Here is a 14,267-nt window from a genome sequence, read left to right as displayed (position 1 = left end):
TTCTTTAATTTCAAAGATTCTTTTACAAGTTTCATGGAGAAGGGGTGAGTGGGGGGGTTACTGGAGAAGAAGTGGGGGTGGCGAGGGGAGGCAGCAGGCACCTCGGGCATGTAATTAACTTATTCATTCCGGCGCGTCGGCCCTAATTAAACGTGAACTGTAACACCTCAGCGTGGCCGAGGAACGAGCGAGCGAACGAAAGCGTTCATTGCGGTAAAGGAGATCCGATAAGCCGAGGAAGCGTGGTTTAATGAATGGAGAGCAGAGCGCGACTTGCCTTTCGTTCGTACCGAACCAAACGAAAATGTATTCGGCATCGTATCGAGATATCCGATCGCTGAGTTCGCCGCGTTCCTTCGTTTCGGATTTCTTTCCTTTTACCGATCTTCTTTCTTCTTTCTTCTTTCTTCTTTCTTCTTCTTCTTGTCGACGTATGTAGCTATCTCGAAACACGTTGCAAGCCAATTTATTTATATCGAACTTGTTTTATAAACCTTTTATTTTTGTATTTCCTTATTTCTTATACTGGACGTTAAAAAGAAGAAAGAAATAATAATTGTAATAGAATTCGAGGAATACATTTTTTGATAAAATGTTTCATTGGAAATATTTTCGGTTCTTTTTATCTAGATAGAGAAAGAGAGAGAGAGAGAGAGAGAGAGAGAGAGAGAGAGAGAGAGAGAGAGAGAGAGAGAGAGAGAGAGAGAGAGAGAGAGAGGAATAGAGACTTAAGAGAAAAAAGATTGATAAAGAGCAACGAAGAAGGAGATTGGAAGATATTAAAAAAAGCATGAGAGAGGGTCAATCTATATCCAACTTATACGAAACGAATTTATTTTTTTTCCTTTGTTTATTTCTTATCCTTTTTTTTTCATTCTTCATACTAATAATTAGAAATAACAAGAAAAAAAAGTAAAGTTGACGATTAAATACTTTTAACAAATAAACAAATTTTTTGCGAAGATGTAGAAGTTTAGAAATTCGTAAGAAGAAAAAAAAGAGGAAAAAAAATAAAAAGAAAATCTTTTTTTTATTGAACAGAAGAAAGAAATAGAGATCAGAGAAAAAGAGAGAGAGAGAGAGAGAGAAAGAGAGAAAGAAAGATTGGTAAAAGGGCAAAGAAGGGATGTAAGAAAAGAGGGAGGTATATACTTACTAAGAGGGGCTAAGAGAGGGTCAAACGACTAGAAAGAATGGAGGAAAGAAGAGGGCCATAAGCTTATCGATTTCGCGAGGTTCTCGAGTTGCCGTGTTCGGATACATACATTCTTCTATCCTTTTCTAACTTCTTCTTTTCCTTTCTCTTATACATATGTATATTGGTATGTGTATCCGTTAGTGTTTGCGTATGTGTATGTATCTGTATGTATGTATATATGTAGGTACGAGATACACGTGTCAGAGGTTACGTAAACAGAATGATTGATACATTAGCCCCGGTTCTGCCCTCTCGCCTTATCTTTTATTCCATTCTCTCTCTCTCTTTCTCTCTCTTTCTCTCTCTTTCTCTCTCTTTCTCTCTCTAGCTTTTTCTATCTCTCTCTTTCTCTTTTCCAAGTGAATTGATTTCTTTCGAGAGGGTCGAAGAATGGCGAAGGGTGCCTTGAAGAAAGCTAATGAATCGAGCCTTTCTACCCTCCCACTTTTATGACAATGAAGCTTCAAGAGAGAAAACGATAGATAGATAGATAGATAGATAGATAGATAGATAGATAGATAGATAGATAGATAGAGGCGAGCGAGAAATCGTTTTCGTTAATTCGTCCATGACTCGAAAGTTTTATTATCCGTCGAAGCGATGAATAGTATCAACGAATTCGCCGGTGCTACGTACGATCGAAATAGAATCTGCTCAAAAATACTCGAGTTGCTTTTTTTTTTCCTTTTTTTGTTTATTTTTATTTTTGTTTTGTTTGGTTTTTTCCCTTTTTTCTTTTTTTTTTTTTTTTTATTACCGAATAAAGAGAGGTCTCTTCTGTTTGCCAGTTCGAACCCAAACGATGGTTCGTTATGCGATCGGACCGGATTTGTTGGCGTTTTGAGTGGGATTCATGATGGATTTAATAAAAAAGGGAATAAATAAAAAAGATAAAAGTTTAAAAAAAAGGAAAAAATGCGAAAAAAAAAACAAATAGAACGGTAGCAAACGCTCGACATTTATTACAGTCGTTCTCTATCCTCTCGTCCTTCTCTATCTCTATCTCTCTCTCTCTCTCTCTCTCTCTCTCTCTCTCTCTCTCTCTCTCTCTTTCTCTTTCTCTTTGCGTTACCGATCGATACCGGTTCCCATGGCAATGGCCCTCTCACGTACTTGTTACCCAGATTCGACTCGAATCGGTTTTGATTTTTATTTTCTTCTTTTTTTTTTTTTTTTTACTAACCTTTTTTTATAAATCATCAAAATTTTTACAATTATTCTTTTTCTACTCATACAATATCGTGTAAATTAAAATACAGAATATCATCAGTAAATAACAAATATCGATTATTTACTACTGTATAATATTATAATAGACGAAATTACGTAGAGAAGTCGTAAACGATGAAACAGAAGACCGAATAATAAGGGTTAATAATAAAAAAAAGGAAAGAGAGAAAAGGAAAATAGAAAAAAAAATCGAACAAAAAAGCAAGTCGATCGCGTGTGAACTATCATCTCTAAACTATACACACACACACACACACACACATATATATATATCGATAGTAAAAGTTCGATATACTTTGGAAAGAACGACCCACCCTTAAAGCATTACACGTCTTTTCCCTCTACGTGACAGCCGGACGAACGTGAAACGTTTTGTTATTCAAATCGAGCTAAAGCAAAGCATAGACACGTACATGTGTGCATAGTAGAGAGAGAAAAAGAGAGAGAGAAAGAGAAAAAGAAAGAGAAAGAGACAAAAAAAGAAAGAGAAAGAGAGACAGATAGAAATACACGCAAACACGAGAACCGATATCTTTCAACGATATCGGTTCGACCCATCTAGTCCAGCAGTGGTTATTTTTGTCGCGATGCGTCCGTATACCGAGCCAAATGGCCTACCGATCTGTGAGGTAAGTAAGCATTATGTACCAATGCCTTCGATCGAAAGATCGTATCGAACCGAGAAGAAGGCGGAACGGAGAGGTAAGCCGGAATCGCAAGAATTCGTTTTCTGCGTTCGAGCGGAACGAGCAAGAATAAAAGACGCAACGACGGTGAATTAGGAAGGAAGGAAGGAAGGAAGGAAGGAAGGAAGGAAGGAAGAAAGGAAGGAAAGAAGAAAGAAAGAAAGTAAGTAAGTAAGTAAGTAAGTAAGTAAGTAAAGTAAAGAAGAAGAATGTGATCTTCCGATTCGACTGTTACTTAATTCTATTTCGTTAAGTCGTGCACTTAGAAACATTACGATTTTTTTTTTTTTCCTTTTTATTTCTTTTCTTTTTTTCTCTAAACTCGATGTTGATACATCGATCGATATGTCGGTAGGATATTTAAAAAAAATATATTACGTATCATTGCAAAAGATACGAGTATAATATCACGTATTACTCCAATATCTGAACATTACGACGGGGAAAAGTTGAATAAAATATAAATGAGAGTATTAAGACAGAAAATGAAAAAAAAAAAAAAAGAGGGAAAAAGAGAAAAGAAGCAAGAAAATATCGGTCGATCTTTTCGAACGTAAATGTCACTCGTTCAGAATTTCAATCCATTCATTCGTCCTTTTCTCTCTTTCAATACGTACGTACGTACATACATACATACATACATACATACATACATACATACATACATATATACATTCACATATAGAGACGACCGTGTACGCATGCATGCACACTATGGAATACAATTTCCATACGATCTCGATGCAAAAATGATCGAGAAGAGATCACCGACCGCGTTGCGTCAGAAACAGAAGAAGGAAGGTAATCTGGTTCAGTAAAAAGAAATAAAAGAGAAAAAAGAAGAAGAAGAAAAGAAAAAAGAAATAAAGTTCGAAAAGTACGAAAGAAAGAGAGTGGGAGCGAAAGAGAGTGTGACAGTATCGAAAAGAAAAAGCAAAAAGAAAGAAAGGATGAATAAGAAGAAAAAGAAGAAAAAGAAGAAAAAAAACAATAGACGGATCGCAAGATAGACAGACTCTCAAAGACTGAGAGCCTTGACTCTAGAGACTACACTTTCCGAACGACGTTATAAGTCGTTAAGGGATCTGGCCTTAACTAGCAGCCACCAGCAGAGCCGGCTTACTTTCGATTCACGTAGGTACAACAACGGGCGCACGTGCGGGAGATGCAAGCGAGTCCTGTAAACATCATCCGAAACAAGGTCGTGGAATGCGAACTGCGTCTCGTGGAATCTTTTCTCTCTCTCTCTCTCTCTATCTCTTTCTCTCTTTCTTTCTTACACATTTATATAAGGTATAGATAGATAGAAAGAGAGAAAGAAAGAAAGAGAGAGAGAAAGAAAGAGAGATGGTTAGGCTCGCGTCCACCATCGTCGTCGCATCCCTCTTCTTCGTCCTCTTCGTCTTCTTCGTCCTCTTCATCCTCCTCCTTCTCCTCTTCTTCTTCTTCTTCTTCTTCTTCTTCATCGTCTTCCTGGGATTTTTCTTGTCGGTGAGAGTACACACCGTGTGTCGAGCTGGTCGTAACCAACGACAGTGATGGACGCCCTTGCGGTTTGCTTCTCTATCACCGACCCGACGATGGCGGCTGCTTTCTCAAGAAGAAAAAGAAGAAGGAAAATAAAAATAAAAGGGGAAAGAGGATAAGGTGGAGGTGGTGAAGGTAAAGAAAGTGGAGGTGGACGTGGAGGTAGACGACGGGTAAAACGAGCAGGAGGAACAGCAGCAGGAGGAGGAGGAGGAGGAGGTGGAGGTGGGTGGGTGGATCGAGAGGAACGACGAACCAGATTGTGTGCACGAGGTACATGTCAGACGTACTAACGACTCCTCTTTCTTTCCAATCTTCTTCTTCCTTATTTATCTTCTCTTTCTCTTATCTTTCTTCTTCTTTCTTCCTTCTTTCTTTCTTTCTTCCTCTTCTTTCTCTTCCTCCTCTTCTTCTTCTTTTCTTCTTTTTCTTCTTCGTTTTCTTCCTCTCTCTCTTTCTCTCTCTCTCTCTCTCTCTCTCTCTCCCTCTCTCCCTCTCTCTCTCTCTCTCTCTCTCGACAAGAATGATGTTTTATTTAGTACTCAATTTCTCAAAAATCCTTAACATTTTTCAACGGGCCTCCTCCTTCATTCTTCCTTCCTTCCTTCCTTATTTCCTTGACATTTTCTCTTCTCTCATTTCTTCCTTTCTTCTTTTACTTTTAAAATACGATAAACGTCCGGATTTTTTTTAATCACCGATCTACAAGATCCGTAAATTTGACTCCCTCGAACGTATCGCATCCTTATACTCCTCGTTTAATAATCAAGATAAAATCTTAATCTAAGAATTTTTTTTTTGCTAATTTTTTGATGATAATTTTGTTAAATCGATCATATTCCTTCACGTAAAGTATCGTTTCTCTCTCGATCGAGGCAAATCCTGTTACCCTATTCATCTATCTTCAATCCTATCTTTCATTTAACTTGTTTGTTTGTTTTTTAATACGATATAGATTTATACTAGATGGATCGAGTTTGAAAAAATATTCAATCTTTTTAAGAATCCTCGAAATTCTTGTCTACTTACGACGATCGCTAATAAATATATCTAAATTAATAATACATTTAACGCGACATAATTTGCGACGATAATTGGGTCTAATAATTCTTGGACGTTTAGTAGTCGGAGCGGTGTTATCTGTGAGAGGAGAAGGGTTGATTAAGTGGAAAAAAAAAGACAAAATAAAAAAAAAATCTTTGAGGAATATCCCGCTGTGGTTAAGTTAAAAACACTATAGGACCACCCATGTCACTATGGTCGCAAAAAAATACCGATGGAAATGGCAGCCATGACGATTTGTCAGTCGTGAAAAGTCCTCCACACCTGCATATATATATATATATATATATATATATATATATATGCACACAATAAGCTTATATATGCATGTATAAAAAAAAGAGAGAAAGAAAGAGAGAAAGAAAAAGAGAAAGACACCGTATGGAGTCTACCGAAAAAAAAAGAAAAGAAAAAAGAAAAGAAAAAAGAAAAAAAGAAAAATTCGTCTCCGAGTCACCTACCTCTTTGGCTTTCACACGTAGCCATTCATGGAAGAGAAAGACACCCATGTGACGACTATGGATGGAAGAACGAGCCCAAGGATCATCAACGTGAATTTTAAGGTGAGACGTTTCGCGCTCCTCGTTAAATCGTTCCTTTCCTTCCTTGGTATCGTGATGGCAATTCGACGACTAACATTCCCTGGCACGCGTCAAATTTTTATGACAGATTTTTCTTTTTCCTTTCCTCTTTTTTATTTATTTATTTGTTTATTTCTTTTTATTTTATCCTTTTTTTTTTTTTTGTATTTTATTTCTCTCATTTTATCACGTATGTATGTATATGCGTAGAAAATTTATCTATAAATCTATCTATCTTAAAAATCACATTTATCAGGATCACAAATGTATGTTTTTATTATCAAACATACTTTATTATTTCTTATTAGATTACAATAGAATGAATTATTATTCGAAATAATTAATCTCCACAGAATTTTCTGATCTATTCGCTTTCATATCTATATTCCCCAAAGGCACGTTTACTCGTACGTATACTCACGCACATATATATGTACAATTATTTTAGTATTAAAAAAGTAATGAATATTTATATTCTCTTTTTCAAGAATGTTTCCGAATAAATCGATAGAAAGTTTAAACAAACGATCGTGTAACTCTTCCGCGTTCTTCCGATTCTAACTGACTTTGTTGTTACAACTCAGCGAATTACATAATCGTTATTGCATCGAAGTTTGCTGCCGGCACCGTTAACCCGTCGGACAGACCAGCGCAAAACGATTTTATCTTTCGGCCGAACGAACGTGAAAAGAACTTTTTATCCCTTAAGAATTCCGGGACGTCGTCGTAACGCGAGGCATCTCGTGTCGCTTTGCTCTTAACGACACGAAATTGGTATCGTTCGCGTTCCACGTCCGTATACACATTGCGTTTAACGAAATTAAAGTTTACCTTTGGCATTCGAGAATCGATAGTTCGAGGAAATTGGAGAACACTCGATTTTTATTATTAATTATTGTTATTTTAAAATATTTGAAAATATTTGTAATGATAATAATTATTATTATTAATATTCGTGGAGGAGTCGAGGAGGACTATTATTAATTATCGTTATTTAAAAATGTTTGACAAAAATTATTAACAATAATTATAAAGAAATATCACTATTTATATATAATAATAATAACTATTATAGATATTCGTCGAGTTAAGAATAAAATTTTTCCTTGAAAATTGTTTCATATAGGCAATGACAAGAACTCAAGTACAAAAGAAAAATAATTTTGTTATTATCAACTTTCGAAAGTGACAGTTTTCACCTGCCTCTTACCAAATTCGATATATTTAAAAACTTACATAGTCTTCTATCTCCTTATTGATCATATATATAAAAAAAAAGAAAAAAGAAAAAAACCTTCGTTATAACTTTCCACGACGTCCAAGTGAGCTCTCAAAATGACGGAGAAAGCAGATACGAAGAGAAGAAGTTACGTGTGTGTTTATTAGCCATTCAACTGGTATATGTATGTACGTACATACATAAATCAAGATTGAAACTGTAACGTTGCAAGCTCTCCTTGCTATTGAATCCACTTAACGAATATCCACATGAACTTCCGGTAAACATCGTCGATAAATATATATATGTGTATAAATATATATATATATATACATATATGTATATATATATATATGTCTGCATGTGTGTGTACGTATCATGTGAATTCAATGAGTATCCGCTTCTTGAATATTTATAGCAAGCGATCGCGGAGCGTCTTATGTACGAGATGTCGAGACATGTCCTACACGTTGGAGTTGTCATCTCGATATTCCCAAGATAAATGATGGATCGTCGATCCATCTTCGCTAGTTTTATCTTTTCCGTGGACTAGAAACGTCCATTAATCTGATCTCGATCAAAAGATAAAAGTTAAAAACGGGAAGAAGAAATTTGCACGAAAAGAAAAAAGAATATATATATATATACATATATATTGTGATAATGATCTCGTAGAGATGACAAGAAAAGAAAAAAAGAAAGAAAAAAGATTAAAAGAAAATTAAAAAAACAAAAAAAAAAGAATGAAAGAAAGAAAGAAAGGAAAGATTGGAAGAAACAGATTATAATAAAAAAAAAAAAAAAACGAGAATAAGAAAATAATCATCGAATAAGAAGATCATCGCAATATCCTTACTTAGGACTACCTGCGTTGTGCTACCGGCGTGGCAGCCGGAGGAGACTCGAGCTAATTAATACGCTCGTACATTAACGTCCGAATGAGTAATTATCGCGAGGTGAAGCCAACTCAGACAACGCGTACCGATCTTGTCTTAGATCGGATGGATACCGTACCAAGCTTGCGTCTTTATTAATAACCCGCGACGACGTTGACCGATTCGAAAACCTCCGTGTAATTACCATACGTATTCTAGACGTCTCGATGGATGAAACGCCCGTCTGCGTTCACGAACCATCTCAGATTTGTAGTCAACATCTAAGAAACGAGTTGTATTACTCGATGAAATCGAAAAGTAATAACATTTTGCGACGATCGTTTGATACGATATTTCGTAAAGCAAATCAAAGGAAAAGAATATTTTGATATTACAACGTGATCGATAATTATATCATTCTTATATATTTTTGACAAATTTTTAAGGAATCTTTTTTTTTTTTTCTGTATTTAAATACTGAATTTGAAAATTATTTCGTACGATATAGAGATCTTTGATATTACGATATCATTGTGATATCAACGTCATCATTGTGATTTCGGATCTAATGATCGATCTTCTTCTATTATCCGTTTTAGCTAATTGTAAAGAAATTTTATCAAATATAAAAGGAAGGTATTGGATTATTTTATATGATATAGATTATATTTATATGATATGATTATATATTTTATATAATATCCTTGAAATTACGATATTATTGAATATGATCGAGAATGGAATGCGACGATTTAACGATCGACCTTTCACTAGATAAATGTTTTTTAAAAAAAGAAAAAGAAATTAGACAATTTTACGGCGATCAAAATTTGCTTTTGATTTTTCGATATTATTGAATATAATGGAATATTCGAGCGCTCGAGAATATTGTCTGGAAAGATACGAACGTGTACGTGGTTAGGTACAATTAAGTTTACAGTACGTGCTAAACGCCTGTAGAACTATCACTCGCGGGCACCAAGTTCGAGCTTACAACGTGAGAACGAACGTGCCGTTGCGTGTGTCTACATATTACTACACGCGTCCGTTAATACTCATATCCGTTAAAGGGAACGAGTACGCGTATAATACGAACATTACCGCGGTCTAACCTCTTCTAATCATCGATTAGAGACGCTCTCTCGAAAGGATTAACAGCGTTTACTATTCGCGTGGGCAAAGATGATCATTTTCATTGTTCTAGATTAACTACTTCGTTCTGTAATTTTCTAAGGCACGCTATCTTTTAACCCAACCAATCGTGTGCGCTTGTATATATATATTTTTTTCTTTTTTCATAAATCAAAACGAATTAATCATTATAATATCTATATCCTGACACCCTCCCTTTTCAACCCCAATTTATTACGTATCTTATTTTAGATTAATAATATGCGATATCGAGATATCTTATCGTTTACGTAACATTTTAGAAACAACAGCTGATTAGAACATGATAAATGGGAGGAAAAGGGGCTAAGTTAAATGGGAAAAACGGGGTAAGGGACGAAAAGTCTCGAAAAGATTACCGAACGATCGAGTATTCCAAATTCAAAGCCACGAGAGCGTGACGAGATTGTATACCGGTAATAATTATTCGGCTCGATGGGAGAGGGTAGATATGTAAGGTAGGTTACGATTTCGGATGAGCTGAGCAAATACTGCGTGGGAGATAACAGGCGCGTCGAGCTACTCGCCTAAATTAACCCTCTATTAATCCGACAAGTGGGGGTGTAGGGAGCCATCGTAAATTATCACTCGCAGTCGACGAGTAACCCTTGTCGCCGATACTCGACATAGCTACGATATATATATATATATATATATATATATATATATATATACACATATATATAATACTCATTTATGTATAGGTACATTTTATATACATCGACGTTGGTAACCCCCATCAACTTGCACTTTTACGTTTATCCGATCGAATCCGAAGTTGTTTAAGAAACCCCACATGATTTTGTTCAGCTTAATAAGATTTCATGACTTCGTGTTTTATTAAATAAGTTCCATTAGAATCCCTGCAAGTCCAAATCGAAGTTGTCAATAAGAGAAGAAGAAAAATGTCATGTAGAAGTTTCGTTTCGTTTCGTTTCGTTTCGTTTCGTTTCGTTTCGTTTCTATCGATGAGATCGCGATGACGGATAATAATGATCGTATCTTAACGAATAATAGATGGTTTAATAGCAGGAAGTACATAGTTACTTTCAAAGTAGATTCATTTATCAATAATTTTTATAATAATAATAATAATAATAATAATAATAATAATCATCGGTACTATCTATGATCGAACGGAACGATCTATCCGGTTCGTTATTATTCGAAATATACATCCGAGGTGAGTCGAAGATTTTCATATAAAATAATTCGTAGCGAGCCGAGGAATGGTTTAACTTTGGTAAGACGATCGAAATTCATGGACAAAGAGACGCTGATGTTACCTGATGAAGGAGCACCCACCGAGAACCCAACAATAACAAATACGAGAGCGAAGAATTAGAAGAGAGAAAGAGATAGAAAGAAAGAGTTAAGAGAAAGAAGTAAAGAAAAGGAAAGATATATGTACGTATATATATATATATGTATACATACATACATACACATATGTACATATATACATACATACATACATAGGTAGAGTGGCTATCTAATTACAGACATACAAATGAGCACGGCGGGTCGTCGTCGGCCCGACTCGCGCGAGTTGGTAGCGCGAGCAGAACGCATAGCTTCAGAAGTGGTTCTTAAAGAAAAAGAGAGAAAGAGATAGAAAGAGAAAGGGAGAGAGAGAGAGAGAAAGAGAGAAAGAGAGAGAAAGAGAGTATGGTGCGATGAGAATAGTGGGGATGAACGCGGCCTGACGGGGCCCTTCGTGTACTACGGGAGGGGGTCGATCCTGGACCACCCAAGTCGAAACTCACTATAGTCTCTTCACCGCGACTACGTTGCTCCTTCCTTCCTTCCTTCTTTTGCTGAAGAAGGATGATTCCCCGTTGAGACGGTGGAACGTCGAGCTTGTCAATCCTTCGATAAAAATCCTTCTGAATCGCTCGAATCTTTCTCTTTCTCTTTCTCTCTTTCTCTTTCTCTCTGTCTCTCTCTCTCTCTCTCTCTCTTTCTCTCTCTGTCTTTTTGTCTGCCTGTCTGTCTGTCTCTCTTCGATCTATTCATTCATCGATTAATTTAATTGATCCTTTAACAATGTTTTCTTTCTTTGTTTCTTCATTTTCTTTTTCTTCCTTTTCTTCTTTCTTCCTCTCTTTCTTTGTTTTCTTTTTTTTTTTTTTTTTTTTTTGTTAACGTATTATTATAAATCATTTAGATATTATTTCTAATATTCCGTGGGACGATATAGAAGAAAGAGAAAAAATTCCATGTTGGACATGTAAGATTATTGCCTACGATTTGAAAGTAGTTAAGTGTTATTTCTTTCTTCTTTATTTACCTTTTATATCATTTTTTTAACGTAGAGACCAAGACGTAAAGAACGAAGAATTTGTACGCTCGATCGAGGAAAATAGAAAGAGATGAAAAAGAAGAAGAAGAAGAAGAAGGAAAAGGAAAAGAAGGGAAGAAAAAATAAATAAAAAAGAAAAAAGCAGTAAGATAACGCTTTGCTGGTTGTGGTGGCATAAGAAAATGGTGGCGAGTAAACCGAGAAAGGTCGACTCCTCGTCGCGACCCCCGGGTTCATTAAAAGTCTTCCAGTTTGTTGTCGGTGTTTACTGAAAAAAAAAAAAAAGAAACAAAAAAAAAATAAAACAGAGAGAGAGAGAGAGAGAGAGAAAATAAAAAAAAACAAAACAAAACAAGACAAAAAAGAAGAAAAGGAAGAGAGAGAGAGGAAGAAAAAAAGAGAGAAAAAGGAAAAGAAAGAAAGAGAAAAAGAGAAAGAAAAGAAAATAAACTAAAGAAGAAAAAAAGAGAAACAAGAAACCAAAAAAAAAAGGGAAAGAAAAAAGAAAGAAAAAAAAAAGAAAGAAAAAGACGAGAAATAAAAATGGCAGGACCCGGTGGAGAAGCCGAGTACACGAGGCGAGCCGTTTCTGCGAGCTGAAATACGGTTATGGACGAATCGCGTGATTAATACGTACGAGAGTGGACGCACGCACATATATATTCACAGAGACAAATATATACACACATATATGTAAAGAAAGAGAGAGAGAGAGAGAGAGAGAGAGAGAGAGAGAGAGAGAAGAAGAAAGAGAGAGAAAAGATTGCGAACGAACGAGAAGCAAGCACGTATGAGCTACCACATGCGAGAGACCGACGAAGCGAGAATCTTCCTACCGGCGGCAACGCCGGCAACCAGCATCCGTGAGAGAGATATTTCATTCCACAGTGTCTCTCTTTTCACCTCCTCTTCGCGTACTCGCTTATCTCCTCCTCCTCGTCGTCGTCGTCGTCTTCGTCGTCGTCGTCGTTGTCGTCGTCGTCGTCGTCGTCGTCGTCGTCGTCGTCGTCTCTTAAGGGTTGTCAGCCTTCGAGGCATTCACCGAGTTACCAAGCCAATAATCATCTTCACGAATTTTGCTTGCTTACTTACTTACTTACTCACTTGCTTATTTACTTGCTTGCTGGCTTGCTTGCTTGCTTGCTTGCTTGTTTCTGATTGGATTCTGATCGGCAATGTAAGTTCTGCTCTATCTCTCAATTTTTTTTTTTTTTTAGCTTCTTTCTATTCCATCTTTCTATTTTTTCTTTCTTTTGTTCCTTCTTTTTCTTCTTTTTTTTTATAGCTTCTCACTCAAAAGTCATTCGGACGAAGTGGTCTTTCTTCTCATTTTGTTCCTTACGTTCTTTTTTCTTTTTCATTATCATTTACTTCAGTGATTCAAACGTATTTATGTTGCATTAGTAAGTAATTAATTCGATATAAAAAATTATTTCGACGAAATGATTTTTCTGTTCCTACTTTACTTTATTTTATCTTTTCGTTCGTTATCATTTATTTAAAGTAATTAGAACGATATTTATATTGAATTGATGAACGATTAATCAATCGCGAGCAATTTTCACGAAGGATAATAAAGTACGTGTTAAATACAGGATTAAATATTTCAATTTTCTAAATAGGCAGAGCAAAAATCTAGATCGGACGAAATCGAAAATGAAGAAAGGATCTCAACGAGCGATACACTTGCGAAGAGGTTCAAAGAGGCCTTCTGGTCTTTGGTGTTTATAAGTTACCGAACGCAAAACAACATCTCGCAAATGTAGACGCAACGATCCCATACGCGAGATTCCATATTCCGCTCACGTAGGGTGGCTAGTTTATTCAAAGCCGCACGGCGGACGGCTGGAAAATCCAATTAGTTCTACCCGCTCGTCATTCCGAGGCTCCTCAAGAAAAGAAAGAGAAAGAAAGAAAGAGAGAGAAAGAGAGAGAGAGAGAGAGAGAGAGAAAGAAAGAAAGAAAGGTATCCCTGTAGCTCGCCGATCTTGTAGCTGATTCTTTTTATATCCATCATGTTATAAAGATACACATCGTCGATACGTGCCAACCAGTATCAGCAATAACAACAGCGGCAGCAACAACAACAGCAACGACAGCAACAACAACAACAACAACAACAACAAGGATGATAACAACAACAACAAGGAGCAACAACATCCTTCAGAAGGATCCACACTTGGTTCAATTCCACATCCTTTCTTTCTCTGATCCAGCAGGACCTCCAAGGCACCTAACAAGGACAAACGGGTGCGAGAGACGCCCATAACTTTATTCGAGGAGCATCGTCGAAAGGTAGACGATGTCGAACGAAGTAGAAGTAGAAGAAGAAGAAGAAGAGGAGGAGGAGGAGGAGAAGGAGGAGGAAAAAGAAGAAGAAGTAGAAGAAGAAGAAGATGAGAAGAAGAAAAAGAGAA

This window comes from Vespula pensylvanica, chromosome 3 (genome assembly GCF_014466175.1).
Source record: "Vespula pensylvanica isolate Volc-1 chromosome 3, ASM1446617v1, whole genome shotgun sequence".
Classification (NCBI taxonomy): domain Eukaryota; kingdom Metazoa; phylum Arthropoda; class Insecta; order Hymenoptera; family Vespidae; genus Vespula; species Vespula pensylvanica.
Note: the sequence above shows the minus strand (reverse complement) of the source record.